This window comes from Eleutherodactylus coqui, chromosome 2 (genome assembly GCF_035609145.1).
Source record: "Eleutherodactylus coqui strain aEleCoq1 chromosome 2, aEleCoq1.hap1, whole genome shotgun sequence".
Lineage (NCBI taxonomy): Eukaryota > Metazoa > Chordata > Amphibia > Anura > Eleutherodactylidae > Eleutherodactylus > Eleutherodactylus coqui.
In genome coordinates, this window is record NC_089838.1 from 321,581,572 (window position 1) to 321,605,666 (window position 24,095).

Consider the following 24,095-nt stretch of genomic DNA (forward strand, 5'->3'; position numbering starts at 1 on the left):
ATAAAAGACAACTTGACGGCTCTTTGGATACTGGAGAACGTGGCCAGTGGCCTTGGAGCTATTAGCACCACATTCTAACCCAACTGAGCTAATGCGCCATGAGGCAGAATGGCACATTTTGCCTCTTTGAGCCACATGCCTCATTGCTCCACTTTTCAAAAGAAAAAAGGCTGCTAACTTTTCCAAAGAAGAGCTTGTCGGCTCTTCAGACACTACGTAAGCTGGCCCGTACGGGGATCGAACCCGCGACCTTGGCGTTATTAGCACCACGCTCTAACCCAACTGAGCTAACCGGCCATGATTTGTGACTGTGTTTGTGACCGTGTTTTTGGCCTCTTTGATCCACATACACATGCATCACTGCTCCCTTTTCTACATCAAAAAAGCTTGCAAACTTTGATAAAAGACAACTTGACGGCTCTTTGGATACTGGAGAACGTGGCCAGTGGCCTTGGAGCTATTAGCACCACATTCTAACCCAACTGAGCTAATGCGCCATGAGGCAGAATGGCACATTTTGCCTCTTTGAGCCACATGCCTCATTGCTCCACTTTTCAAAAGAAAAAAGGCTGCTAACTTTTCCAAAGAAGAGCTTGTCGGCTCTTCAGACACTACGTAAGCTGGCCCGTACGGGGATCGAACCCGCGACCTTGGCGTTATTAGCACCACGCTCTAACCCAACTGAGCTAACCGGCCATGATTTGCGCCTGTGTTTTTGGCCTCTTTGATCCACATACACATGCATCACTGCTCCCTTTTCTACATCAAAAAAGCTTGCAAACTTTGATAAAAGACAACTTGACGGCTCTTTGGATACTGGAGATAGTGGCCAGTGGCCTTGGAGCTATTAGCACCACATTCTAACCCAACTGAGCTAATGCGCCATGAGGCAGAATGGCACATTTTGCCTCTTTGAGCCACATGCCTCATTGCTCCACTTTTCAAAAGAAAAAAGGCTGCTAACTTTTCCAAAGAAGAGCTTGTCGGCTCTTCAGACACTACGTAAGCTGGCCCGTACGGGGATCGAACCCGCGACCTTGGCGTTATTAGCACCACGCTCTAACCCAACTGAGCTAACCGGCCATGATTTGCGCCTGTGTTTTTGGCCTCTTTGATCCACATACACATGCATCACTGCTCCCTTTTCTACATCAAAAAAGCTTGCAAACTTTGATAAAAGACAACTTGACGGCTCTTTGGATACTGGAGAACGTGGCCAGTGGCCTTGGAGCTATTAGCACCACATTCTAACCCAACTGAGCTAATGCGCCATGAGGCAGAATGGCACATTTTGCCTCTTTGAGCCACATGCCTCATTGCTCCACTTTTCAAAAGAAAAAAGGCTGCTAACTTATCCAAAGAACAGCTTGTCGGCTCTTCAGACACTACGTAAGCTGGCCCGTACGGGGATCGAACCCGCGACCTTGGCGTTATTAGCACCACGCTCTAACCCAACTGAGCTAACTGGCCATGATTTGTGCCTGTGTTTTTCGCCTCTTTGATCCACATACACATGCATCACTGCTCCCTTTTCTACATCAAAAAAGCTTGCAAACTTTGATAAAAGACAACTTGACGGCTCTTTGGATACTGGAGAATGTGGCCAGTGGCCTTGGAGCTATTAGCACCACATTCTAACCCAACTGAGCTAATGCGCCATGAGGCAGAATGGCACATTTTGCCTCTTTGAGCCACATGCCTCATTGCTCCACTTTTCAAAAGAAAAAAGGCTGCTAACTTTTCCAAAGAAGAGCTTGTCGGCTCTTCAGATACTACGTAAGCTGGCCCATACGGGGATCGAACCCGCGACCTTGGCGTTATTAGCACCACGCTCTTACCCAACTGAGCTAACCGGCCATGATTTGCGCCTGTGTTTTTGGCCTCTTTGATCCACATACACATGCATCACTGCTCCCTTTTCTACATCAAAAAAGCTTGCAAACTTTGATAAAAGACAACTTGACGGCTCTTTGGATACTGGAGAACGTGGCCAGTGGCCTTGGAGCTATTAGCACCACATTCTAACCCAACTGAGCTAATGCGCCATGAGGCAGAATGGCACATTTTGCCTCTTTGAGCCACATGCCTCATTGCTCCACTTTTCAAAAGAAAAAAGGCTGCTAACTTTTCCAAAGAAGAGCTTGTCGGCTCTTCAGACACTACGTAAGCTGGCCCGTACGGGGATCGAACCCGCGACCTTGGCGTTATTAGCACCACGCTCTAACCCAACTGAGCTAACCGGCCATGATTTGTGCCCGTGTTTTTGGCCTCTTTGATCCACATACACATGCATCACTGCTCCCTTTTCTACATCAAAAAAGCTTGCAAACTTTGATAAAAGACAACTTGACGGCTCTTTGGATACTGGAGAACGTGGCCAGTGGCCTTGGAGCTATTAGCACCACATTCTAACCCAACTGAGCTAATGCGCCATGAGGCAGAATGGCACATTTTGCCTCTTTGAGCCACATGCCTCATTGCTCCACTTTTCAAAAGAAAAAAGGCTGCTAACTTTTCCAAAGAAGAGCTTGTCGGCTCTTCAGACACTACGTAAGCTGACCCGTACGGGGATCGAACCCGTGACCTTGGCGTTATTAGCACCACGCTCTAACCCAACTGAGCTAACCGGCTATGATTTGCGCCTGTGTTTTTGGCCTCTTTGATCCACATACACATGCATCACTGCTCCTTTTTCTACATCAAAAAAGCTTGCAAACTTTGATAAAAGACAACTTGACGGCTCTTTGGATACTGGAGAACGTGGCCAGTGGCCTTGGAGCTATTAGCACCACATTCTAACCCAACTGAGCTAATGCGCCATGAGGCAGAATGGCACATTTTGCCTCTTTGAGCCACATGCCTCATTGCTCCACTTTTCAAAAGAAAAAAGGCTGCTAACTTTTCCAAAGAAGAGCTTGTCGGCTCTTCAGACACTACGTAAGCTGGCCCGTACGGGGATCGAACCCACGACCTTGGTGTTATTAGCACCACGCTCTAACCCAACTGAGCTAACCGGCCATGATTTGCGCCTGTGTTTTTGGCCTCTTTGATCCACATACACATGCATCACTGCTCCCTTTTCTACATCAAAAAAGCTTGCAAACTTTGATAAAAGACAACTTGACGGCTCTTTGGATACTGGAGAACGTGGCCAGTGGCCTTGGAGCTATTAGCACCACATTCTAACCCAACTGAGCTAATGCGCCATGAGGCAGAATGGCACATTTTGCCTCTTTGAGCCACATGCCTCATTGCTCCACTTTTCAAAAGAAAAAAGGCTGCTAACTTTTCCAAAGAAGAGCTTGTCGGCTCTTCAGACACTACGTAAGCTGGCCCGTACGGGGATCGAACCCGCGACCTGGGCGTTATTAGCACCACGCTCTAACCCAACTGAGCTAACCAGCCATGATTTGCGCCTGTGTTTTTGGCCTCTTTGATCCACATACACATGCATCACTGCTCCCTTTTCTACATCAAAAAAGCTTGCAAACTTTGATAAAAGACAACTTGACGGCTCTTTGGATACTGGAGAACGTGGCCAGTGGCCTTGGAGCTATTAGCACCACATTCTAACCCAACTGAGCTAATGCGCCATGAGGCAGAATGGCACATTTTGCCTCTTTGAGCCACATGCCTCATTGCTCCACTTTTCAAAAGAAAAAAGGCTGCTAACTTTTCCAAAGAAGAGCTTGTCGGCTCTTCAGACACTACGTAAGCTGGCCCGTACGGGGATCGAACCCGCAACCTTGGCGTTATTAGCACCACGCTCTAACCCAACTGAGCTAACCGGCCATGATTTGTGCCTGTGTTTTTGGCCTCTTTGATCCACATACACATGCATCACTGCTCCCTTTTCTACATCAAAAAAGCTTGCAAACTTTGATAAAAGACAACTTGACGGCTCTTTGGATACTGGAGAACGTGGCCAGTAGCCTTGGAGCTATTAGCACCACATTCTAACCCAACTGAGCTAATGCGCCATGAGGCAGAATGGCACATTTTGCCTCTTTGAGCCACATGCCTCATTGCTCCACTTTTCAAAAGAAAAAAGGCTGCTAACTTTTCCAAAGAAGAGCTTGTCGGCTCTTCAGACACTACGTAAGCTGACCCGTACGGGGATCGAACCCGTGACCTTGGCGTTATTAGCACCACGCTCTAACCCAACTGAGCTAACCGGCTATGATTTGCGCCTGTGTTTTTGGCCTCTTTGATCCACATACACATGCATCACTGCTCCCTTTTCTACATCAAAAAAGCTTGCAAACTTTGATAAAAGACAACTTGACGGCTCTTTGGATACTGGAGAACGTGGCCAGTGGCCTTGGAGCTATTAGCACCACATTCTAACCCAACTGAGCTAATGCGCCATGAGGCAGAATGGCACATTTTGCCTCTTTGAGCCACATGCCTCATTGCTCCACTTTTCAAAAGAAAAAAGGCTGCTAACTTTTCCAAAGAAGAGCTTGTCGGCTCTTCAGACACTACGTAAGCTGGCCCGTACGGGGATCGAACCCGCGACCTTGGCGTTATTAGCACCACGCTCTAACCCAACTGAGCTAACCGGCCATGAGTTGCGCCTGTGTTTTTGGCCTCTTTGATCCACATACACATGCATCACTGCTCCCTTTTCTACATCAAAAAAGCTTGCAAACTTTGATAAAAGACAACTTGACGGCTCTTTGGATACTGGAGAACGTGGCCAGTGGCCTTGGAGCTATTAGCACCACATTCTAACCCAACTGAGCTAATGCGCCATGAGGCAGAATGGCACATTTTGCCTCTTTGAGCCACATGCCTCATTGCTCCACTTTTCAAAAGAAAAAAGGCTGCTAACTTATCCAAAGAAGAGCTTGTCGGCTCTTCAGACACTACGTAAGCTGGCCCGTACGGGGATCGAACCCGCGACCTTGGCGTTATTAGCACCACGCTCTAACCCAACTGAGCTAACTGGCCATGATTTGTGCCTGTGTTTTTGGCCTCTTTGATCCACATACACATGCATCACTGCTCCCTTTTCTACATCAAAAAAGCTTGCAAACTTTGATAAAAGACAACTTGACGGCTCTTTGGATACTGGAGAACGTGGCCAGTGGCCTTGGAGCTATTAGCACCACATTCTAACCCAACTGAGCTAATGCGCCATGAGGCAGAATGGCACATTTTGCCTCTTTGAGCCACATGCCTCATTGCTCCACTTTTCAAAAGAAAAAAGGCTGCTAACTTTTCCAAAGAAGAGCTGGTCGGCTCTTCAGACACTACGTAAGCTGGCCCATACGGGGATCGAACCCGCGACCTTGGCGTTATTAGCACCACGCTCTAACCCAACTGAGCTAACCGGCCATGAGTTGCGCCTGTGTTTGTGACCGTGTTTTTGGCCTCTTTGATCCACATACACATGCATAACTGCTCCCTTTTCTACATCAAAAAAGCTTGCAAACTTTGATAAAAGACAACTTGACGGCTCTTTGGATACTGGAGAACGTGGCCAGTGGCCTTGGAGCTATTAGCACCACATTCTAACCCAACTGAGCTAATGCGCCATGAGGCAGAATGGCACATTTTGCCTCTTTGAGCCACATGCCTCATTGCTCCACTTTTCAAAAGAAAAAAGGCTGCTAACTTTTCCAAAGAAGAGCTTGTCGGCTCTTCAGACACTACGTAAGCTGGCCCGTACGGGGATCGAACCCGCGACCTTGGCGTTATTAGCACCACGCTCTAACCCAACTGAGCTAACCGGCCATGATTTGCGCCTGTGTTTTTGGCCTCTTTGATCCACATACACATGCATCACTGCTCCCTTTTCTACATCAAAAAAGCTTACAAACTTTGATAAAAGACAACTTGACGGCTCTTTGGATACTGGAGAACGTGGCCAGTGGCCTTGGAGCTATTAGCACCACATTCTAACCCAACTGAGCTAATGCGCCATGAGGCAGAATGGCACATTTTGCCTCTTTGAGCCACATGCCTCATTGCTCCACTTTTCAAAAGAAAAAAGGCTGCTAACTTTTCCAAAGAAGAGCTGGTCGGCTCTTCAGACACTACGTAAGCTGGCCCGTACGGGGATCGAACCCGCGACCTTGGCGTTATTAGCACCACGCTCTAACCCAACTGAGCTAACCGGCCATGATTTGCGCCTGTGTTTTTGGCCTCTTTGATCCACATACACATGCATCACTGCTCCCTTTTCTACATCAAAAAAGCTTGCAAACTTTGATAAAAGACAACTTGACGGCTCTTTGGATACTGGAGAACGTGGCCAGTGGCCTTGGAGCTATTAGCACCACATTCTAACCCAACTGAGCTAATGCGCCATGAGGCAGAATGGCACATTTTGCCTCTTTGAGCCACATGCCTCATTGCTCCACTTTTCAAAAGAAAAAAGGCTGCTAACTTATCCAAAGAAGAGCTTGTCGGCTCTTCAGACACTACGTAAGCTGGCCCGTACGGGGATCGAACCCGCGACCTTGGCGTTATTAGCACCACGCTCTAACCCAACTGAGCTAACTGGCCATGATTTGTGCCTGTGTTTTTGGCCTCTTTGATCCACATACACATGCATCACTGCTCCCTTTTCTACATCAAAAAAGCTTGCAAACTTTGATAAAAGACAACTTGACGGCTCTTTGGATACTGGAGAACGTGGCCAGTGGCCTTGGAGCTATTAGCACCACATTCTAACCCAACTGAGCTAATGCGCCATGAGGCAGAATGGCACATTTTGCCTCTTTGAGCCACATGCCTCATTGCTCCACTTTTCAAAAGAAAAAAGGCTGCTAACTTTTCCAAAGAAGAGCTTGTCGGCTCTTCAGACACTACGTAAGCTGGCCCGTACGGGGATCGAACCCGCGACCTTGGCGTTATTAGCACCACGCTCTAACCCAACTGAGCTAACCGGCCATGATTTGTGCCTGTGTTTTTGGCCTCTTTGATCTACATACACATGCATCACTGCTCCCTTTTCTACATCAAAAAAGCTTGCAAACTTTGATAAAAGACAACTTGACGGCTCTTTGGATACTGGAGAACGTGGCCAGTGGCCTTGGAGCTATTAGCACCACATTCTAACCCAACTGAGCTAATGCGCCATGAGGCAGAATGGCACATTTTGCCTCTTTGAGCCACATGCCTCATTGCTCCACTTTTCAAAAGAAAAAAGGCTGCTAACTTTTCCAAAGAAGAGCTTGTCGGCTCTTCAGGCACAACGTAAGCTGGCCCGTACGGGGATCGAACCCGTGACCTTGGCGTTATTAGCACCACGCTCTAACCCAACTGAGCTAACCGGCCATGATTTGCGCCTGTGTTTTTGGCCTCTTTGATCCACATACACATGCATCACTGCTCCCTTTTCTACATCAAAAAAGCTTGCAAACTTTGATAAAAGACAACTTGACGGCTCTTTGGATACTGGAGAACGTGGCCAGTGGCCTTGGAGCTATTAGCACCACATTCTAACCCAACTGAGCTAATGCGCCATGAGGCAGAATGGCACATTTTGCCTCTTTGAGCCACATGCCTCATTGCTCCACTTTTCAAAAGAAAAAAGGCTGCTAACTTTTCCAAAGAAGAGCTTGTCGGCTCTTCAGACACTACGTAAGCTGGCCCATACGGGGATCGAACCCGCGACCTTGGCGTTATTAGCACCACGCTCTAACCCAACTGAGCTAACCGGCCATGATTTGTGACTGTGTTTGTGACCGTGTTTTTGGCCTCTTTGATCCACATACACATGCATTACTGCTCCCTTTTCTACATCAAAAAAGCTTGCAAACTTTGATAAAAGAGAACTTGACGGCTCTTTGGATACTGGAGAACGTGGCCAGTGGCCTTGGAGCTATTAGCACCACATTCTAACCCAACTGAGCTAATGCGCCATGAGGCAGAATGGCACATTTTGCCTCTTTGAGCCACATGCCTCATTGCTCCACTTTTCAAAAGAAAAAAGGCTGCTAACTTTTCCAAAGAAGAGCTTGTCGGCTCTTCAGACACTACGTAAGCTGGCCCGTACGGGGATCGAACCCGCGACCTTGGCGTTATTAGCACCACGCTCTAATCCAACTGAGCTAACCGGCCATGATTTGCGCCTGTGTTTTTGGCCTCTTTGATCCACATACACATGCATCACTGCTCCCTTTTCTACATCAAAAAAGCTTGCAAACTTTGATAAAAGACAACTTGACGGCTCTTTGGATACTGGAGAACGTGGCCAGTGGCCTTGGAGCTATTAGCACCACATTCTAACCCAACTGAGCTAATGCGCCATGAGGCAGAATGGCACATTTTGCCTCTTTGAGCCACATGCCTCATTGCTCCACTTTTCAAAAGAAAAAAGGCTGCTAACTTTTCCAAAGAAGAGCTGGTCGGCTCTTCAGACACTACGTAAGCTGGCCCGTACGGGGATCGAACCCGCGACCTTGGCGTTATTAGCACCACGCTCTAACCCAACTGAGCTAACCGGCCATGATTTGCGCCTGTGTTTTTGGCCTCTTTGATCCACATACACATGCATCACTGCTCCCTTTTCTACATCAAAAAAGCTTGCAAACTTTGATAAAAGACAACTTGACGGCTCTTTGGATACTGGAGAACGTGGCCAGTGGCCTTGGAGCTATTAGCACCACATTCTAACCCAACTGAGCTAATGCGCCATGAGGCAGAATGGCACATTTTGCCTCTTTGAGCCACATGCCTCATTGCTCCACTTTTCAAAAGAAAAAAGGCTGCTAACTTATCCAAAGAAGAGCTTGTCGGCTCTTCAGACACTACGTAAGCTGGCCCGTACGGGGATCGAACCCGCGACCTTGGCGTTATTAGCACCACGCTCTAACCCAACTGAGCTAACCGGCCATGATTTGTGCCTGTGTTTTTGGCCTCTTTGATCTACATACACATGCATCACTGCTCCCTTTTCTACATCAAAAAAGCTTGCAAACTTTGATAAAAGACAACTTGACGGCTCTTTGGATACTGGAGAACGTGGCCAGTGGCCTTGGAGCTATTAGCACCACATTCTAACCCAACTGAGCTAATGCGCCATGAGGCAGAATGGCACATTTTGCCTCTTTGAGCCACATGCCTCATTGCTCCACTTTTCAAAAGAAAAAAGGCTGCTAACTTTTCCAAAGAAGAGCTTGTCGGCTCTTCAGGCACAACGTAAGCTGGCCCGTACGGGGATCGAACCCGTGACCTTGGCGTTATTAGCACCACGCTCTAACCCAACTGAGCTAACCGGCCATGATTTGCGCCTGTGTTTTTGGCCTCTTTGATCCACATACACATGCATCACTGCTCCCTTTTCTACATCAAAAAAGCTTGCAAACTTTGATAAAAGACAACTTGACGGCTCTTTGGATACTGGAGAACGTGGCCAGTGGCCTTGGAGCTATTAGCACCACATTCTAACCCAACTGAGCTAATGCGCCATGAGGCAGAATGGCACATTTTGCCTCTTTGAGCCACATGCCTCATTGCTCCACTTTTCAAAAGAAAAAAGGCTGCTAACTTTTCCAAAGAAGAGCTTGTCGGCTCTTCAGACACTACGTAAGCTGGCCCATACGGGGATCGAACCCGCGACCTTGGCGTTATTAGCACCACGCTCTAACCCAACTGAGCTAACCGGCCATGATTTGTGACTGTGTTTGTGACCGTGTTTTTGGCCTCTTTGATCCACATACACATGCATCACTGCTCCCTTTTCTACATCAAAAAAGCTTGCAAACTTTGATAAAAGACAACTTGACGGCTCTTTGGATACTGGAGAACGTGGCCAGTGGCCTTGGAGCTATTAGCACCACATTCTAACCCAACTGAGCTAATGCGCCATGAGGCAGAATGGCACATTTTGCCTCTTTGAGCCACATGCCTCATTGCTCCACTTTTCAAAAGAAAAAAGGCTGCTAACTTTTCCAAAGAAGAGCTTGTCGGCTCTTCAGACACTACGTAAGCTGGCCCGTACGGGGATCGAACCCGCGACCTTGGCGTTATTAGCACCACGCTCTAACCCAACTGAGCTAACCGGCCATGATTTGTGCATGTGTTTTTGGCCTCTTTGATCCACATACACATGCATCACTGCTCCCTTTTCTACATCAAAAAAGCTTGCAAACTTTGATAAAAGACAACTTGACGGCTCTTTGGATACTGGAGAATGTGGCCAGTGGCCTTGGAGCTATTAGCACCACATTCTAACCCAACTGAGCTAATGCGCCATGAGGCAGAATGGCACATTTTGCCTCTTTGAGCCACATGCCTCATTGCTCCACTTTTCAAAAGAAAAAAGGCTGCTAACTTTTCCAAAGAAGAGCTTGTCGGCTCTTCAGACACTACGTAAGCTGGCCCGTACGGGGATCGAACCCGCGACCTTGGCGTTATTAGCACCACGCTCTAACCCAACTGAGCTAACCGGCCATGATTTGTGCCTGTGTTTTTGGCCTCTTTGATCCACATACACATGCATCACTGCTCCCTTTTCTACATCAAAAAAGCTTGCAAACTTTGATAAAAGACAACTTGACGGCTCTTTGGATACTGGAGATAGTGGCCAGTGGCCTTGGAGCTATTAGCACCACATTCTAAGCCAACTGAGCTAATGCGCCATGAGGCAGAATGGCACATTTTGCCTCTTTGAGCCACATGCCTCATTGCTCCACTTTTCAAAAGAAAAAAGGCTGCTAACTTATCCAAAGAAGAGCTTGTTGGCTCTTCAGACACTACGTAAGCTGGCCCGTACGGGGATCGAACCCGCGACCTTGGCGTTATTAGCACCACGCTCTAACCCAACTGAGCTAACTGGCCATGATTTGTGCGTGTGTTTTTGGCCTCTTTGATCCACATACACATGCATCACTGCTCCCTTTTCTACATCAAAAAAGCTTGCAAACTTTGATAAAAGACAACTTGACGGCTCTTTGGATACTGGAGAATGTGGCCAGTGGCCTTGGAGCTATTAGCACCACATTCTAACCCAACTGAGCTAATGCGCCATGAGGCAGAATGGCACATTTTGCCTCTTTGAGCCACATGCCTCATTGCTCCACTTTTCAAAAGAAAAAAGGCTGCTAACTTTTCCAAAGAAGAGCTTGTCGGCTCTTCAGACACTACGTAAGCTGGCCCGTACGGGGATCGAACCCGCGACCTTGGCGTTATTAGCACCACGCTCTAACCCAACTGAGCTAACCGGCCATGATTTGTGCCTGTGTTTTTGGCCTCTTTGATCTACATACACATGCATCACTGCTCCCTTTTCTACATCAAAAAAGCTTGCAAACTTTGATAAAAGACAACTTGACGGCTCTTTGGATACTGGAGAACGTGGCCAGTGGCCTTGGAGCTATTAGCACCACATTCTAACCCAACTGAGCTAATGCGCCATGAGGCAGAATGGCACATTTTGCCTCTTTGAGCCACATGCCTCATTGCTCCACTTTTCAAAAGAAAAAAGGCTGCTAACTTTTCCAAAGAAGAGCTTGTCGGCTCTTCAGACACTACGTAAGCTGGCCCGTACGGGGATCGAACCCGTGACCTTGGCGTTATTAGCACCACGCTCTAACCCAACTGAGCTAACCGGCCATGATTTGCGCCTGTGTTTTTGGCCTCTTTGATCCACATACACATGCATCACTGCTCCCTTTTCTACATCAAAAAAGCTTGCAAACTTTGATAAAAGACAACTTGACGGCTCTTTGGATACTGGAGAACGTGGCCAGTGGCCTTGGAGCTATTAGCACCACATTCTAACCCAACTGAGCTAATGCGCCATGAGGCAGAATGGCACATTTTGCCTCTTTGAGCCACATGCCTCATTGCTCCACTTTTCAAAAGAAAAAAGGCTGCTAACTTTTCCAAAGAAGAGCTTGTCGGCTCTTCAGACACTACGTAAGCTGGCCCATACGGGGATCGAACCCGCGACCTTGGCGTTATTAGCACCACGCTCTAACCCAACTGAGCTAACCGGCCATGATTTGTGGCTGTGTTTGTGACCGTGTTTTTGGCCTCTTTGATCCACATACACATGCATCACTGCTCCCTTTTCTACATCAAAAAAGCTTGCAAACTTTGATAAAAGACAACTTGACGGCTCTTTGGATACTGGAGAACGTGGCCAGTGGCCTTGGAGCTATTAGCACCACATTCTAACCCAACTGAGCTAATGCGCCATGAGGCAGAATGGCACATTTTGCCTCTTTGAGCCACATGCCTCATTGCTCCACTTTTCAAAAGAAAAAAGGCTGCTAACTTTTCCAAAGAAGAGCTTGTCGGCTCTTCAGACACTACGTAAGCTGGCCCGTACGGGGATCGAACCCGCGACCTTGGCGTTATTAGCACCACGCTCTAACCCAACTGAGCTAACCGGCCATGATTTGCGCCTGTGTTTTTGGCCTCTTTGATCCACATACACATGCATCACTGCTCCCTTTTCTACATCAAAAAAGCTTGCAAACTTTGATAAAAGACAACTTGACGGCTCTTTGGATACTGGAGATAGTGGCCAGTGGCCTTGGAGCTATTAGCACCACATTCTAACCCAACTGAGCTAATGCGCCATGAGGCAGAATGGCACATTTTGCCTCTTTGAGCCACATGCCTCATTGCTCCACTTTTCAAAAGAAAAAAGGCTGCTAACTTTTCCAAAGAAGAGCTTGTCGGCTCTTCAGACACTACGTAAGCTGGCCCGTACGGGGATCGAACCCGTGACCTTGGCGTTATTAGCACCACGCTCTAACCCAACTGAGCTAACCGGCCATGATTTGCGCCTGTGTTTTTGGCCTCTTTGATCCACATACACATGCATCACTGCTCCCTTTTCTACATCAAAAAAGCTTGCAAACTTTGATAAAAGACAACTTGACGGCTCTTTGGATACTGGAGAACGTGGCCAGTGGCCTTGGAGCTATTAGCACCACATTCTAACCCAACTGAGCTAATGCGCCATGAGGCAGAATGGCACATTTTGCCTCTTTGAGCCACATGCCTCATTGCTCCACTTTTCAAAAGAAAAAAGGCTGCTAACTTTTCCAAAGAAGAGCTTGTCGGCTCTTCAGACACTACGTAAGCTGGCCCATACGGGGATCGAACCCGCGACCTTGGCGTTATTAGCACCACGCTCTAACCCAACTGAGCTAACCGGCCATGATTTGTGGCTGTGTTTGTGACCGTGTTTTTGGCCTCTTTGATCCACATACACATGCATCACTGCTCCCTTTTCTACATCAAAAAAGCTTGCAAACTTTGATAAAAGACAACTTGACGGCTCTTTGGATACTGGAGAACGTGGCCAGTGGCCTTGGAGCTATTAGCACCACATTCTAACCCAACTGAGCTAATGCGCCATGAGGCAGAATGGCACATTTTGCCTCTTTGAGCCACATGCCTCATTGCTCCACTTTTCAAAAGAAAAAAGGCTGCTAACTTTTCCAAAGAAGAGCTTGTCGGCTCTTCAGACACTACGTAAGCTGGCCCGTACGGGGATCGAACCCGCGACCTTGGCGTTATTAGCACCACGCTCTAACCCAACTGAGCTAACCGGCCATGATTTGCGCCTGTGTTTTTGGCCTCTTTGATCCACATACACATGCATCACTGCTCCCTTTTCTACATCAAAAAAGCTTGCAAACTTTGATAAAAGACAACTTGACGGCTCTTTGGATACTGGAGATAGTGGCCAGTGGCCTTGGAGCTATTAGCACCACATTCTAACCCAACTGAGCTAATGCGCCATGAGGCAGAATGGCACATTTTGCCTCTTTGAGCCACATGCCTCATTGCTCCACTTTTCAAAAGAAAAAAGGCTGCTAACTTTTCCAAAGAAGAGCTTGTCGGCTCTTCAGACACTACGTAAGCTGGCCCGTACGGGGATCGAACCCGCGACCTTGGCGTTATTAGCACCACGCTCTAACCCAACTGAGCTAACTGGCCATGATTTGTGCGTGTGTTTTTGGCCTCTTTGATCCACATACACATGCATCACTGCTCCCTTTTCTACATCAAAAAAGCTTGCAAACTTTGATAAAAGACAACTTGACGGCTCTTTGGATACTGGAGAATGTGGCCAGTGGCCTTGGAGCTATTAGCACCACATTCTAACCCAACTGAGCTAATGCGCCATGAGGCAGAATGGCACATTTTGCCTCTTTGAGCCACATGCCTCATTGCTCCACTTTTCAAAAGAAAAAAGGCTGCTAACTTTTCCAAAGAAGAGCTTGTTGGCTCTTCAGACACTACGTAAGCTGGCCCGTACGGGGATCGAACCCGCGACCTTGGCGTTATTAGCACCACGCTCTAACCCAACTGAGCTAACTGGCCATGATTTGTGCCTGTGTTTTTGGCCTCTTTGATCCACATACACATGCATCACTGCTCCCTTTTCTACATCAAAAAAGCTTGCAAACTTTGATAAAAGACAACTTGACGGCTCTTTGGATACTGGAGAACGTGGCCAGTGGCCTTGGAGCTATTAGCACCACATTCTAACCCAACTGAGCTAATGCGCCATGAGGCAGAATGGCACATTTTGCCTCTTTGAGCCACATGCCTCATTGCTCCACTTTTCAAAAGAAAAAAGGCTGCTAACTTTTCCAAAGAAGAGCTTGTCGGCTCTTCAGACACTACGTAAGCTGGCCCGTACGGGGATCGAACCCGTGACCTTGGCGTTATTAGCACCACGCTCTAACCCAACTGAGCTAACCGGCCATGATTTGCGCCTGTGTTTTTGGCCTCTTTGATCCACATACACATGCATCACTGCTCCCTTTTCTACATCAAAAAAGCTTGCAAACTTTGATAAAAGACAACTTGACGGCTCTTTGGATACTGGAGAACGTGGCCAGTGGCCTTGGAGCTATTAGCACCACATTCTAACCCAACTGAGCTAATGCGCCATGAGGCAGAATGGCACATTTTGCCTCTTTGAGCCACATGCCTCATTGCTCCACTTTTCAAAAGAAAAAAGGCTGCTAACTTTTCCAAAGAAGAGCTTGTCGGCTCTTCAGACACTACGTAAGCTGGCCCATACGGGGATCGAACCCGCGACCTTGGCGTTATTAGCACCACGCTCTAACCCAACTGAGCTAACCGGCCATGATTTGTGGCTGTGTTTGTGACCGTGTTTTTGGCCTCTTTGATCCACATACACATGCATCACTGCTCCCTTTTCTACATCAAAAAAGCTTGCAAACTTTGATAAAAGACAACTTGACGGCTCTTTGGATACTGGAGAACGTGGCCAGTGGCCTTGGAGCTATTAGCACCACATTCTAACCCAACTGAGCTAATGCGCCATGAGGCAGAATGGCACATTTTGCCTCTTTGAGCCACATGCCTCATTGCTCCACTTTTCAAAAGAAAAAAGGCTGCTAACTTTTCCAAAGAAGAGCTTGTCGGCTCTTCAGACACTACGTAAGCTGGCCCGTACGGGGATCGAACCCGCGACCTTGGCGTTATTAGCACCACGCTCTAACCCAACTGAGCTAACCGGCCATGATTTGCGCCTGTGTTTTTGGCCTCTTTGATCCACATACACATGCATCACTGCTCCCTTTTCTACATCAAAAAAGCTTGCAAACTTTGATAAAAGACAACTTGACGGCTCTTTGGATACTGGAGATAGTGGCCAGTGGCCTTGGAGCTATTAGCACCACATTCTAACCCAACTGAGCTAATGCGCCATGAGGCAGAATGGCACATTTTGCCTCTTTGAGCCACATGCCTCATTGCTCCACTTTTCAAAAGAAAAAAGGCTGCTAACTTTTCCAAAGAAGAGCTTGTCGGCTCTTCAGACACTACGTAAGCTGGCCCGTACGGGGATCGAACCCGTGACCTTGGCGTTATTAGCACCACGCTCTAACCCAACTGAGCTAACCGGCCATGATTTGCGCCTGTGTTTTTGGCCTCTTTGATCCACATACACATGCATCACTGCTCCCTTTTCTACATCAAAAAAGCTTGCAAACTTTGATAAAAGACAACTTGACGGCTCTTTGGATACTGGAGAACGTGGCCAGTGGCCTTGGAGCTATTAGCACCACATTCTAACCCAACTGAGCTAATGCGCCATGAGGCAGAATGGCACATTTTGCCTCTTTGAGCCACATGCCTCATTGCTCCACTTTTCAAAAGAAAAAAGGCTGCTAACTTTTCCAAAGAAGAGCTTGTCGGCTCTTCAGACACTACGTAAGCTGGCCCATACGGGGATCGAACCCGCGACCTTGGCGTTATTAGCACCACGCTCTAACCCAACTGAGCTAACCGGCCATGATTTGTGGCTGTGTTTGTGACCGTGTTTTTGGCCTCTTTGATCCACATACACATGCATCACTGCTCCCTTTTCTACATCAAAAAAGCTTGCAAACTTTGATAAAAGACAACTTGACGGCTCTTTGGATACTGGAGAACGTGGCCAGTGGCCTTGGAGCTATTAGCACCACATTCTAACCCAACTGAGCTAATGCGCCATGAGGCAGAATGGCACATTTTGCCTCTTTGAGCCACATGCCTCATTGCTCCACTTTTCAAAAGAAAAAAGGCTGCTAACTTTTCCAAAGAAGAGCTTGTCGGCTCTTCAGACACTACGTAAGCTGGCCCGTACGGGGATCGAACCCGCGACCTTGGCGTTATTAGCACCACGCTCTAACCCAACTGAGCTAACCGGCCATGATTTGCGCCTGTGTTTTTGGCCTCTTTGATCCACATACACATGCATCACTGCTCCCTTTTCTACATCAAAAAAGCTTGCAAACTTTGATAAAAGACAACTTGACGGCTCTTTGGATACTGGAGATAGTGGCCAGTGGCCTTGGAGCTATTAGCACCACATTCTAACCCAACTGAGCTAATGCGCCATGAGGCAGAATGGCACATTTTGCCTCTTTGAGCCACATGCCTCATTGCTCCACTTTTCAAAAGAAAAAAGGCTGCTAACTTTTCCAAAGAAGAGCTTGTCGGCTCTTCAGACACTACGTAAGCTGGCCCGTACGGGGATCGAACCCGCAACCTTGGCGTTATTAGCACCACGCTCTAACCCAACTGAGCTAACTGGCCATGATTTGTGCGTGTGTTTTTGGCCTCTTTGATCCACATACACATGCATCACTGCTCCCTTTTCTACATCAAAAAAGCTTGCAAACTTTGATAAAAGACAACTTGACGGCTCTTTGGATACTGGAGAATGTGGCCAGTGGCCTTGGAGCTATTAGCACCACATTCTAACCCAACTGAGCTAATGCGCCATGAGGCAGAATGGCACATTTTGCCTCTTTGAGCCACATGCCTCATTGCTCCACTTTTCAAAAGAAAAAAGGCTGCTAACTTTTCCAAAGAAGAGCTTGTTGGCTCTTCAGACACTACGTAAGCTGGCCCGTACGGGGATCGAACCCGCGACCTTGGCGTTATTAGCACCACGCTCTAACCCAACTGAGCTAACTGGCCACGATTTGTGCCTGTGTTTTTGGCCTCTTTGATCCACATACACATGCATCACTGCTCCCTTTTCTACATCAAAAAAGCTTGCAAACTTTGATAAAAGACAACTTGACGGCTCTTTGGATACTGGAGAACGTGGCCAGTGGCCTTGGAGCTATTAGCACCACATTCTAACCCAACTGAGCTAATGCGCCATGAGGCACAATGGCACATTTTGCCTCTTTGAGCCACATGCCTCATTGCTCCACTTTTCAAAAGAAAAAAGGCTGCTAACTTTTCCAAAGAAGAGCTTGTCGGCTCTTCAGACACTACGTAAGCTGGCCCGTTCGGGGATCGAACCCGCGACCTTGGCGTTATTAGCACCACGCTCTAACCCAACTGAGCTAACCGGCCATGATTTGTGACTGTGTTTTTGGCCTTTTTGATCCACATACACATGCATCACTGCTCCCTTTTCTACATCAAAAAAGCTTGCAAACTTTGACAAAAGACAACTTGACGGCTCTTTGGATACTGGAGAACGTGGCCAGTGGCCTTGGAGCTATTAGCACCAGATTCTAACCCAACTGAGCTAATGCGCCATGAGGCAGAATGGCACATTTTGCCTCTTTGAGCCACATGCCTCATTGCTCCACTTTTCAAAAGAAAAAAGGCTGCTAACTTTTCCAAAGAAGAGCTTGTCGGCTCTTCAGACACTACGTAAGCTGGCCCGTACGGGGATCGAACCCGCGACCTTGGCGTTATTAGCACCACGCTCTAACCCAACTGAGCTAACCGGCCATGATTTCTGACTGTGTTTGTGACCGTGTTTTTGGCCTCTTTGATCCACATACACATGCATCACTGCTCCCTTTTCTACATCAAAAAAGGTTGCAAACATTGATAAAAGACAACTTGACGGCTCTTTGGATACTGGAGAACGTGGCCAGTGGCCTTGGAGCTATTAGCACCACATTCTAACCCAACTGAGCTAATGCGCCATGAGGCAGAATGGCACATTTTGCCTCTTTGAGCCACTTGCCTCATTGCTCCACTTTTCAAAAGAAAAAAGGCTGCTAACTTTTCCAAAGTAGAGCTTGTCAGCTCTTCAGACACTACGTAAGCTGGCCCGTACGGGGATCGAACCCGCGACCTTGGCGTTATTAGCACCACGCTCTAACCCAACTGAGCTAACCAGCCATGATTTGTGACTGTGTTTGTGACTGTGTTTTTGGCCTCTTTGATCCACATACACATGCATCACTGCTCCCTTTTCTACATCAAAAAAGGTTGCGAACTTTGATAAAAGACAACTTGACGGCTCTTTGGATACTGGAGAACGTGGCCAGTGGCCTTGGAGCTATTAGCACCACATTCTTACCCAACTGAGCTAATGCGCCATGAGGCAGAATGGCACATTTTGCCTCTTTGAGCCACTTGCCTCATTGCTCCACTTTTCAAAAGAAAAAAGGCTGCTAACTTTTCCAAAGTAGAGCTTGTCAGCTCTTCAGACACTACGTAAGCTGGCCCGTACGGGGATCAAACCCGCGACCTTGGCGTTATTAGCACCACGCTCTAACCCAACTGAGCTAACCGGCCATGATTTGTGACTGTGTTTTTGGCCTCTTTGATCCATATACACATGCATCACTGCTCCCTTTTCTACATCAAAAAAGCTTGCAAACTTTGATAAAAGACAACTTGACGGCTCTTTGGATACTGGAGAACGTGGCCAGTGGCCTTGGAGCTATTAGCACCACATTCTAACCCAACTGAGCTAATGCGCCATGAGGCAGAATGGCACATTTTGCCTCTTTGAGCCACATGCCTCATTGCTCCACTTTTCAAAAGAAAAAAGGCTGCTAACTTTTCCAAAGAAGAGCTTGTCGGCTCTTCAGACACTACGTAAGCTGGCCCGTACGGGGATCGAACCCGCGACCTTGGCGTTATTAGCACCACGCTCTAACCCAACTGAGCTAACCGGCCATGATTTCTGACTGTGTTTGTGACCGTGTTTTTGGCCTCTTTGATCCACATACACATGCATCACTGCTCCCTTTTCTACATCAAAAAAGGTTGCAAACATTGATAAAAGACAACTTGACGGCTCTTTGGATACTGGAGAACGTGGCCAGTGGCCTTGGAGCTATTAGCACCACATTCTAACCCAACTGAGCTAATGCGCCATGAGGCAGAATGGCACATTTTGCCTCTTTGAGCCACTTGCCTCATTGCTCCACTTTTCAAAAGAAAAAAGGCTGCTAACTTTTCCAAAGTAGAGCTTGTCAGCTCTTCAGACACTACGTAAGCTGGCCCGTACGGGGATCGAACCCGCGACCTTGGCGTTATTAGCACCACGCTCTAACAAAACTGAGCTAACCAGCCATGATTTGTGACTGTGTTTTTGGCCTCTTTGATCCATATACACATGCATCACTGCTCCCTTTTCTACATCAAAAAAGCTTGCAAACTTTGATAAAAGACAACTTGACGGCTCTTTGGATACTGGAGAACGTGGCCAGTGGCCTTGGAGCTATTAGCACCACATTCTAACCCAACTGAGCTAATGCGCCATGAGGCAGAATGGCACATTTTGCCTCTTTGAGCCACATGCCTCATTGCTCCACTTTTCAAAAGAAAAAAGGCTGCTAACTTTTCCAAAGAAGAGCTTGTCGGCTCTTCAGACACTACGTAAGCTGGCCCGTACGGGGATCGAACCCGCGACCTTGGCGTTATTAGCACCACGCTCTAACCCAACTGAGCTAACCGGCCATGATTTCTGACTGTGTTTGTGACCGTGTTTTTGGCCTCTTTGATCCACATACACATGCATCACTGCTCCCTTTTCTACATCAAAAAAGGTTGCAAACATTGATAAAAGACAACTTGACGGCTCTTTGGATACTGGAGAACGTGGCCAGTGGCCTTGGAGCTATTAGCACCACATTCTAACCCAACTGAGCTAATGCGCCATGAGGCAGAATGGCACATTTTGCCTCTTTGAGCCACTTGCCTCATTGCTCCACTTTTCAAAAGAAAAAAGGCTGCTAACTTTTCCAAAGTAGAGCTTGTCAGCTCTTCAGACACTACGTAAGCTGGCCCGTACGGGGATCGAACCCGCGACCTTGGCGTTATTAGCACCACGCTCTAACCCAACTGAGCTAACCAGCCATGATTTGTGACTGTGTTTGTGACTGTGTTTTTGGCCTCTTTGATCCACATACACATGCATCACTGCTCCCTTTTCTACATCAAAAAAGGTTGCGAACTTTGATAAAAGACAACTTGACGGCTCTTTGGATACTGGAGAACGTGGCCAGTGGCCTTGGAGCTATTAGCACCACATTCTTACCCAACTGAGCTAATGCGCCATGAGGCAGAATGGCACATTTTGCCTCTTTGAGCCACTTGCCTCATTGCTCCACTTTTCAAAAGAAAAAAGGCTGCTAACTTTTCCAAAGTAGAGCTTGTCAGCTCTTCAGACACTACGTAAGCTGGCCCGTACGGGGATCAAACCCGCGACCTTGGCGTTATTAGCACCACGCTCTAACCCAACTGAGCTAACCGGCCATGATTTGTGACTGTGTTTTTGGCCTCTTTGATCCATATACACATGCATCACTGCTCCCTTTTCTACATCAAAAAAGCTTGCAAACTTTGATAAAAGACAACTTGACGGCTCTTTGGATACTGGAGAACGTGGCCAGTGGCCTTGGAGCTATTAGCACCACATTCTAACCCAACTGAGCTAATGCGCCATGAGGCAGAATGGCACATTTTGCCTCTTTGAGCCACATGCCTCATTGCTCCACTTTTCAAAAGAAAAAAGGCTGCTAACTTTTCCAAAGAAGAGCTTGTCGGCTCTTCAGACACTACGTAAGCTGGCCCGTACGGGGATCGAACCCGCGACCTTGGCGTTATTAGCACCACGCTCTAACCCAACTGAGCTAACCGGCCATGATTTCTGACTGTGTTTGTGACCGTGTTTTTGGCCTCTTTGATCCACATACACATGCATCACTGCTCCCTTTTCTACATCAAAAAAGGTTGCAAACATTGATAAAAGACAACTTGACGGCTCTTTGGATACTGGAGAACGTGGCCAGTGGCCTTGGAGCTATTAGCACCACATTCTAACCCAACTGAGCTAATGCGCCATGAGGCAGAATGGCACATTTTGCCTCTTTGAGCCACTTGCCTCATTGCTCCACTTTTCAAAAGAAAAAAGGCTGCTAACTTTTCCAAAGTAGAGCTTGTCAGCTCTTCAGACACTACGTAAGCTGGCCCGTACGGGGATCGAACCCGCGACCTTGGCGTTATTAGCACCACGCTCTAACAAAACTGAGCTAACCAGCCATGATTTGTGACTGTGTTTTTGGCCTCTTTGATCCACATACACATGCATCACTGCTCCCTTTTCTACATCAAAAAAGCTTGCAAACTTTGATAAAAGACAACTTGACGGCTCTTTGGATACTGGAGAACGTGGCCAGTGGCCTTGGAGCTATTAGCACCACATTCTAACCCAACTGAGCTAATGCGCCATGAGGCAGAATGGCACATTTTGCCTCTTTGAGCCACATGCCTCATTGCTCCACTTTTCAAAAGAAAAAAGGCTGCTAACTTTTCCAAAGAAGAGCTTGTCGGCTCTTCAGACACTACGTAAGCTGGCCCGTACGGGGATCGAACCCGTGACCTTGGCGTTATTAGCACCACGCTCTAACCCAACTGAGCTAACCGGCCATGATTTGTGCCTGTGTTTTTGGCCTCTTTGATCCACATACACATGCATCACTGCTCCCTTTTCTACATCAAAAAAGGTTGCGAACTTTGATAAAAGACAACTTGACGGCTCTTTGGATACTGGAGAACGTGGCCAGTGGCCTTGGAGCTATTAGCACCACATTCTAACCCAACTGAGCTAATGCGCCATGAGGCAGAATGGCACATTTTGCCTCTTTGAGCCACTTGCCTCATTGCTCCACTTTTCAAAAGAAAAAAGGCTGCTAACTTTTCCAAAGTAGAGCTTGTCAGCTCTTCAGACACTACGTAAGCTGGCCCGTACGGGGATCGAACCCGCGACCTTGGCGTTATTAGCACCACGCTCTAACCCAACTGAGCTAACCGGCCATGATTTGTGACTGTGTTTTTGGCCTCTTTGATCCATATACACATGCATCACTGCTCCCTTTTCTACATCAAAAAAGCTTGCAAACTTTGATAAAAAACAACTTGACGGCTCTTTGGATACTGGAGAACGTGGCCAGTGGCCTTGGAGCTATTAGCACCACATTCTAACCCAACTGAGCTAATGCGCCATGAGGCAGAATGGCACATTTTGCCTCTTTGAGCCACATGCCTCATTGCTCCACTTTTCAAAAGAAAAAAGGCTGCTAACTTCTCTACGTAAGCTGGCCCGTACGGGTATCGAACCCGCAACCTTGGCGTTATTAGCACCACGCTCTAACCCAACTGAGCTAACCGGCCATGATTTCTGACTGTTTGTGACCGTGTTTTTGGCCTCTTTGATCCACATACACATGCATCACTGCTCCTTTTTCTACATCAAAAAAGGTTGCAAACATTGATAAAAGACAACTTGACGGCTCTTTGGATACTGGAGAACGTGGCCAGTGGCCTTGGAGCTATTAGCACCACATTCTAACCCAACTGAGCTAATGCGCCATGAGGCAGAATGGCACATTTTGCCTCTTTGAGCCACTTGCCTCATTGCTCCACTTTTCAAAAGAAAAAAGGCTGCTAACTTTTCCAAAGTAGAGCTTGTCAGCTCTTCAGACACTACGTAAGCTGGCCCGTACGGGGATCGAACCCGCGACCTTGGCGTTATTAGCACCACGCTCTAACAAAACTGAGCTAACCAGCCATGATTTGTGACTGTGTTTTTGGCCTCTTTGATCCACATACACATGCATCACTGCTCCCTTTTCTACATCAAAAAAGCTTGCAAACTTTGATAAAAGACAACTTGACGGCTCTTTGGATACTGGAGAACGTGGCCAGTGGCCTTGGAGCTATTAGCACCACATTCTAACCCAACTGAGCTAATGCGCCATGAGGCAGAATGGCACATTTTGCCTCTTTGAGCCACATGCCTCATTGCTCCACTTTTCAAAAGAAAAAAGGCTGCTAACTTTTCCAAAGAAGAGCTTGTTGGCTCTTCAGACACTACGTAAGCTGGCCCGTACGGGGATCGAACCCGCGCCCTTGGCGTTATTAGCACCACGCTCTAACCCAACTGAGCTAACCAGCCATGATTTGTGACTGTGTTTTTGGCCTTTTTGATCCACATACACATGCATCACTGCTCCCTTTTCTACATCAAAAAAGCTTGCAAACTTTGACAAAAGACAACTTGACGGCTCTTTGGATACTGGAGAACGTGGCCAGTGGCCTTGGAGCTATTAGCACCACATTCTAACCCAACTGAGCTAATGCGCCATGAGGCAGAATGGCACATTTTGCCTCTTTGAGCCACATGCTTCATTGCTCCACTTTTCAAAAGAAAAAAGGCTGCTAACTTCTCCAAAGAAGAGCTTGTCAGCTCTTCAGACACTACGTAAGCTGGCCCGTACGGGGATCGAACCCGCGGCCTTGGCGTTATTAGCACCATGCTCTAACCCAACTGAGCTAACCGGCCATGATTTCTGACTGTGTTTTTGGCCTCTTTGATCCACATACAC

At 47.5% G+C, this 24,095-nt stretch overlaps 42 non-coding genes across 42 annotated transcripts; all 42 read right to left on the bottom strand.

The window, feature by feature from the left end:
• Positions 1 to 222: 222 nt before the first annotated feature.
• TRNAI-AAU (transfer RNA isoleucine (anticodon AAU)) lies at positions 223 to 297 on the bottom strand. The gene has a single exon. It is a non-coding gene; the product is annotated as a tRNA-Ile (tRNA).
• A 324-nt stretch (positions 298 to 621) lies between these two features.
• On the bottom strand, positions 622 to 696 carry TRNAI-AAU (transfer RNA isoleucine (anticodon AAU)). Its single transcript has one exon. It is a non-coding gene; the product is annotated as a tRNA-Ile (tRNA).
• Positions 697 to 1,008: 312 nt separating this feature from the next.
• On the bottom strand, positions 1,009 to 1,083 carry TRNAI-AAU (transfer RNA isoleucine (anticodon AAU)). Its single transcript has one exon. It is a non-coding gene; the product is annotated as a tRNA-Ile (tRNA).
• A 699-nt stretch (positions 1,084 to 1,782) lies between these two features.
• TRNAI-AAU (transfer RNA isoleucine (anticodon AAU)) lies at positions 1,783 to 1,857 on the bottom strand. The gene has a single exon. It is a non-coding gene; the product is annotated as a tRNA-Ile (tRNA).
• A 312-nt stretch (positions 1,858 to 2,169) lies between these two features.
• Positions 2,170 to 2,244, bottom strand: TRNAI-AAU (transfer RNA isoleucine (anticodon AAU)). Its single transcript has one exon. It is a non-coding gene; the product is annotated as a tRNA-Ile (tRNA).
• Positions 2,245 to 4,491: 2,247 nt separating this feature from the next.
• Positions 4,492 to 4,566, bottom strand: TRNAI-AAU (transfer RNA isoleucine (anticodon AAU)). The gene has a single exon. It is a non-coding gene; the product is annotated as a tRNA-Ile (tRNA).
• Positions 4,567 to 5,265: 699 nt separating this feature from the next.
• Positions 5,266 to 5,340, bottom strand: TRNAI-AAU (transfer RNA isoleucine (anticodon AAU)). Its single transcript has one exon. It is a non-coding gene; the product is annotated as a tRNA-Ile (tRNA).
• Positions 5,341 to 5,664: 324 nt separating this feature from the next.
• Positions 5,665 to 5,739, bottom strand: TRNAI-AAU (transfer RNA isoleucine (anticodon AAU)). The gene has a single exon. It is a non-coding gene; the product is annotated as a tRNA-Ile (tRNA).
• Positions 5,740 to 6,051: 312 nt separating this feature from the next.
• TRNAI-AAU (transfer RNA isoleucine (anticodon AAU)) lies at positions 6,052 to 6,126 on the bottom strand. Its single transcript has one exon. It is a non-coding gene; the product is annotated as a tRNA-Ile (tRNA).
• A 699-nt stretch (positions 6,127 to 6,825) lies between these two features.
• On the bottom strand, positions 6,826 to 6,900 carry TRNAI-AAU (transfer RNA isoleucine (anticodon AAU)). The gene has a single exon. It is a non-coding gene; the product is annotated as a tRNA-Ile (tRNA).
• A 312-nt stretch (positions 6,901 to 7,212) lies between these two features.
• On the bottom strand, positions 7,213 to 7,287 carry TRNAI-AAU (transfer RNA isoleucine (anticodon AAU)). Its single transcript has one exon. It is a non-coding gene; the product is annotated as a tRNA-Ile (tRNA).
• A 312-nt stretch (positions 7,288 to 7,599) lies between these two features.
• TRNAI-AAU (transfer RNA isoleucine (anticodon AAU)) lies at positions 7,600 to 7,674 on the bottom strand. Its single transcript has one exon. It is a non-coding gene; the product is annotated as a tRNA-Ile (tRNA).
• Positions 7,675 to 7,998: 324 nt separating this feature from the next.
• TRNAI-AAU (transfer RNA isoleucine (anticodon AAU)) lies at positions 7,999 to 8,073 on the bottom strand. The gene has a single exon. It is a non-coding gene; the product is annotated as a tRNA-Ile (tRNA).
• Positions 8,074 to 8,385: 312 nt separating this feature from the next.
• On the bottom strand, positions 8,386 to 8,460 carry TRNAI-AAU (transfer RNA isoleucine (anticodon AAU)). The gene has a single exon. It is a non-coding gene; the product is annotated as a tRNA-Ile (tRNA).
• Positions 8,461 to 8,772: 312 nt separating this feature from the next.
• TRNAI-AAU (transfer RNA isoleucine (anticodon AAU)) lies at positions 8,773 to 8,847 on the bottom strand. The gene has a single exon. It is a non-coding gene; the product is annotated as a tRNA-Ile (tRNA).
• A 312-nt stretch (positions 8,848 to 9,159) lies between these two features.
• TRNAI-AAU (transfer RNA isoleucine (anticodon AAU)) lies at positions 9,160 to 9,234 on the bottom strand. The gene has a single exon. It is a non-coding gene; the product is annotated as a tRNA-Ile (tRNA).
• A 312-nt stretch (positions 9,235 to 9,546) lies between these two features.
• Positions 9,547 to 9,621, bottom strand: TRNAI-AAU (transfer RNA isoleucine (anticodon AAU)). Its single transcript has one exon. It is a non-coding gene; the product is annotated as a tRNA-Ile (tRNA).
• A 324-nt stretch (positions 9,622 to 9,945) lies between these two features.
• TRNAI-AAU (transfer RNA isoleucine (anticodon AAU)) lies at positions 9,946 to 10,020 on the bottom strand. The gene has a single exon. It is a non-coding gene; the product is annotated as a tRNA-Ile (tRNA).
• A 312-nt stretch (positions 10,021 to 10,332) lies between these two features.
• On the bottom strand, positions 10,333 to 10,407 carry TRNAI-AAU (transfer RNA isoleucine (anticodon AAU)). The gene has a single exon. It is a non-coding gene; the product is annotated as a tRNA-Ile (tRNA).
• A 699-nt stretch (positions 10,408 to 11,106) lies between these two features.
• TRNAI-AAU (transfer RNA isoleucine (anticodon AAU)) lies at positions 11,107 to 11,181 on the bottom strand. The gene has a single exon. It is a non-coding gene; the product is annotated as a tRNA-Ile (tRNA).
• Positions 11,182 to 11,493: 312 nt separating this feature from the next.
• TRNAI-AAU (transfer RNA isoleucine (anticodon AAU)) lies at positions 11,494 to 11,568 on the bottom strand. The gene has a single exon. It is a non-coding gene; the product is annotated as a tRNA-Ile (tRNA).
• A 312-nt stretch (positions 11,569 to 11,880) lies between these two features.
• TRNAI-AAU (transfer RNA isoleucine (anticodon AAU)) lies at positions 11,881 to 11,955 on the bottom strand. Its single transcript has one exon. It is a non-coding gene; the product is annotated as a tRNA-Ile (tRNA).
• A 324-nt stretch (positions 11,956 to 12,279) lies between these two features.
• Positions 12,280 to 12,354, bottom strand: TRNAI-AAU (transfer RNA isoleucine (anticodon AAU)). The gene has a single exon. It is a non-coding gene; the product is annotated as a tRNA-Ile (tRNA).
• Positions 12,355 to 12,666: 312 nt separating this feature from the next.
• TRNAI-AAU (transfer RNA isoleucine (anticodon AAU)) lies at positions 12,667 to 12,741 on the bottom strand. Its single transcript has one exon. It is a non-coding gene; the product is annotated as a tRNA-Ile (tRNA).
• Positions 12,742 to 13,053: 312 nt separating this feature from the next.
• Positions 13,054 to 13,128, bottom strand: TRNAI-AAU (transfer RNA isoleucine (anticodon AAU)). Its single transcript has one exon. It is a non-coding gene; the product is annotated as a tRNA-Ile (tRNA).
• A 324-nt stretch (positions 13,129 to 13,452) lies between these two features.
• TRNAI-AAU (transfer RNA isoleucine (anticodon AAU)) lies at positions 13,453 to 13,527 on the bottom strand. Its single transcript has one exon. It is a non-coding gene; the product is annotated as a tRNA-Ile (tRNA).
• Positions 13,528 to 14,613: 1,086 nt separating this feature from the next.
• Positions 14,614 to 14,688, bottom strand: TRNAI-AAU (transfer RNA isoleucine (anticodon AAU)). The gene has a single exon. It is a non-coding gene; the product is annotated as a tRNA-Ile (tRNA).
• A 312-nt stretch (positions 14,689 to 15,000) lies between these two features.
• Positions 15,001 to 15,075, bottom strand: TRNAI-AAU (transfer RNA isoleucine (anticodon AAU)). Its single transcript has one exon. It is a non-coding gene; the product is annotated as a tRNA-Ile (tRNA).
• Positions 15,076 to 15,399: 324 nt separating this feature from the next.
• On the bottom strand, positions 15,400 to 15,474 carry TRNAI-AAU (transfer RNA isoleucine (anticodon AAU)). Its single transcript has one exon. It is a non-coding gene; the product is annotated as a tRNA-Ile (tRNA).
• A 312-nt stretch (positions 15,475 to 15,786) lies between these two features.
• On the bottom strand, positions 15,787 to 15,861 carry TRNAI-AAU (transfer RNA isoleucine (anticodon AAU)). Its single transcript has one exon. It is a non-coding gene; the product is annotated as a tRNA-Ile (tRNA).
• A 312-nt stretch (positions 15,862 to 16,173) lies between these two features.
• On the bottom strand, positions 16,174 to 16,248 carry TRNAI-AAU (transfer RNA isoleucine (anticodon AAU)). Its single transcript has one exon. It is a non-coding gene; the product is annotated as a tRNA-Ile (tRNA).
• A 324-nt stretch (positions 16,249 to 16,572) lies between these two features.
• On the bottom strand, positions 16,573 to 16,647 carry TRNAI-AAU (transfer RNA isoleucine (anticodon AAU)). Its single transcript has one exon. It is a non-coding gene; the product is annotated as a tRNA-Ile (tRNA).
• Positions 16,648 to 18,120: 1,473 nt separating this feature from the next.
• Positions 18,121 to 18,195, bottom strand: TRNAI-AAU (transfer RNA isoleucine (anticodon AAU)). The gene has a single exon. It is a non-coding gene; the product is annotated as a tRNA-Ile (tRNA).
• A 324-nt stretch (positions 18,196 to 18,519) lies between these two features.
• On the bottom strand, positions 18,520 to 18,594 carry TRNAI-AAU (transfer RNA isoleucine (anticodon AAU)). The gene has a single exon. It is a non-coding gene; the product is annotated as a tRNA-Ile (tRNA).
• A 711-nt stretch (positions 18,595 to 19,305) lies between these two features.
• Positions 19,306 to 19,380, bottom strand: TRNAI-AAU (transfer RNA isoleucine (anticodon AAU)). The gene has a single exon. It is a non-coding gene; the product is annotated as a tRNA-Ile (tRNA).
• A 711-nt stretch (positions 19,381 to 20,091) lies between these two features.
• On the bottom strand, positions 20,092 to 20,166 carry TRNAI-AAU (transfer RNA isoleucine (anticodon AAU)). The gene has a single exon. It is a non-coding gene; the product is annotated as a tRNA-Ile (tRNA).
• Positions 20,167 to 20,490: 324 nt separating this feature from the next.
• TRNAI-AAU (transfer RNA isoleucine (anticodon AAU)) lies at positions 20,491 to 20,565 on the bottom strand. The gene has a single exon. It is a non-coding gene; the product is annotated as a tRNA-Ile (tRNA).
• A 711-nt stretch (positions 20,566 to 21,276) lies between these two features.
• On the bottom strand, positions 21,277 to 21,351 carry TRNAI-AAU (transfer RNA isoleucine (anticodon AAU)). Its single transcript has one exon. It is a non-coding gene; the product is annotated as a tRNA-Ile (tRNA).
• A 711-nt stretch (positions 21,352 to 22,062) lies between these two features.
• Positions 22,063 to 22,137, bottom strand: TRNAI-AAU (transfer RNA isoleucine (anticodon AAU)). The gene has a single exon. It is a non-coding gene; the product is annotated as a tRNA-Ile (tRNA).
• A 312-nt stretch (positions 22,138 to 22,449) lies between these two features.
• TRNAI-AAU (transfer RNA isoleucine (anticodon AAU)) lies at positions 22,450 to 22,524 on the bottom strand. The gene has a single exon. It is a non-coding gene; the product is annotated as a tRNA-Ile (tRNA).
• A 1,066-nt stretch (positions 22,525 to 23,590) lies between these two features.
• Positions 23,591 to 23,665, bottom strand: TRNAI-AAU (transfer RNA isoleucine (anticodon AAU)). Its single transcript has one exon. It is a non-coding gene; the product is annotated as a tRNA-Ile (tRNA).
• A 312-nt stretch (positions 23,666 to 23,977) lies between these two features.
• Positions 23,978 to 24,052, bottom strand: TRNAI-AAU (transfer RNA isoleucine (anticodon AAU)). Its single transcript has one exon. It is a non-coding gene; the product is annotated as a tRNA-Ile (tRNA).
• Positions 24,053 to 24,095: the final 43 nt, after the last annotated feature.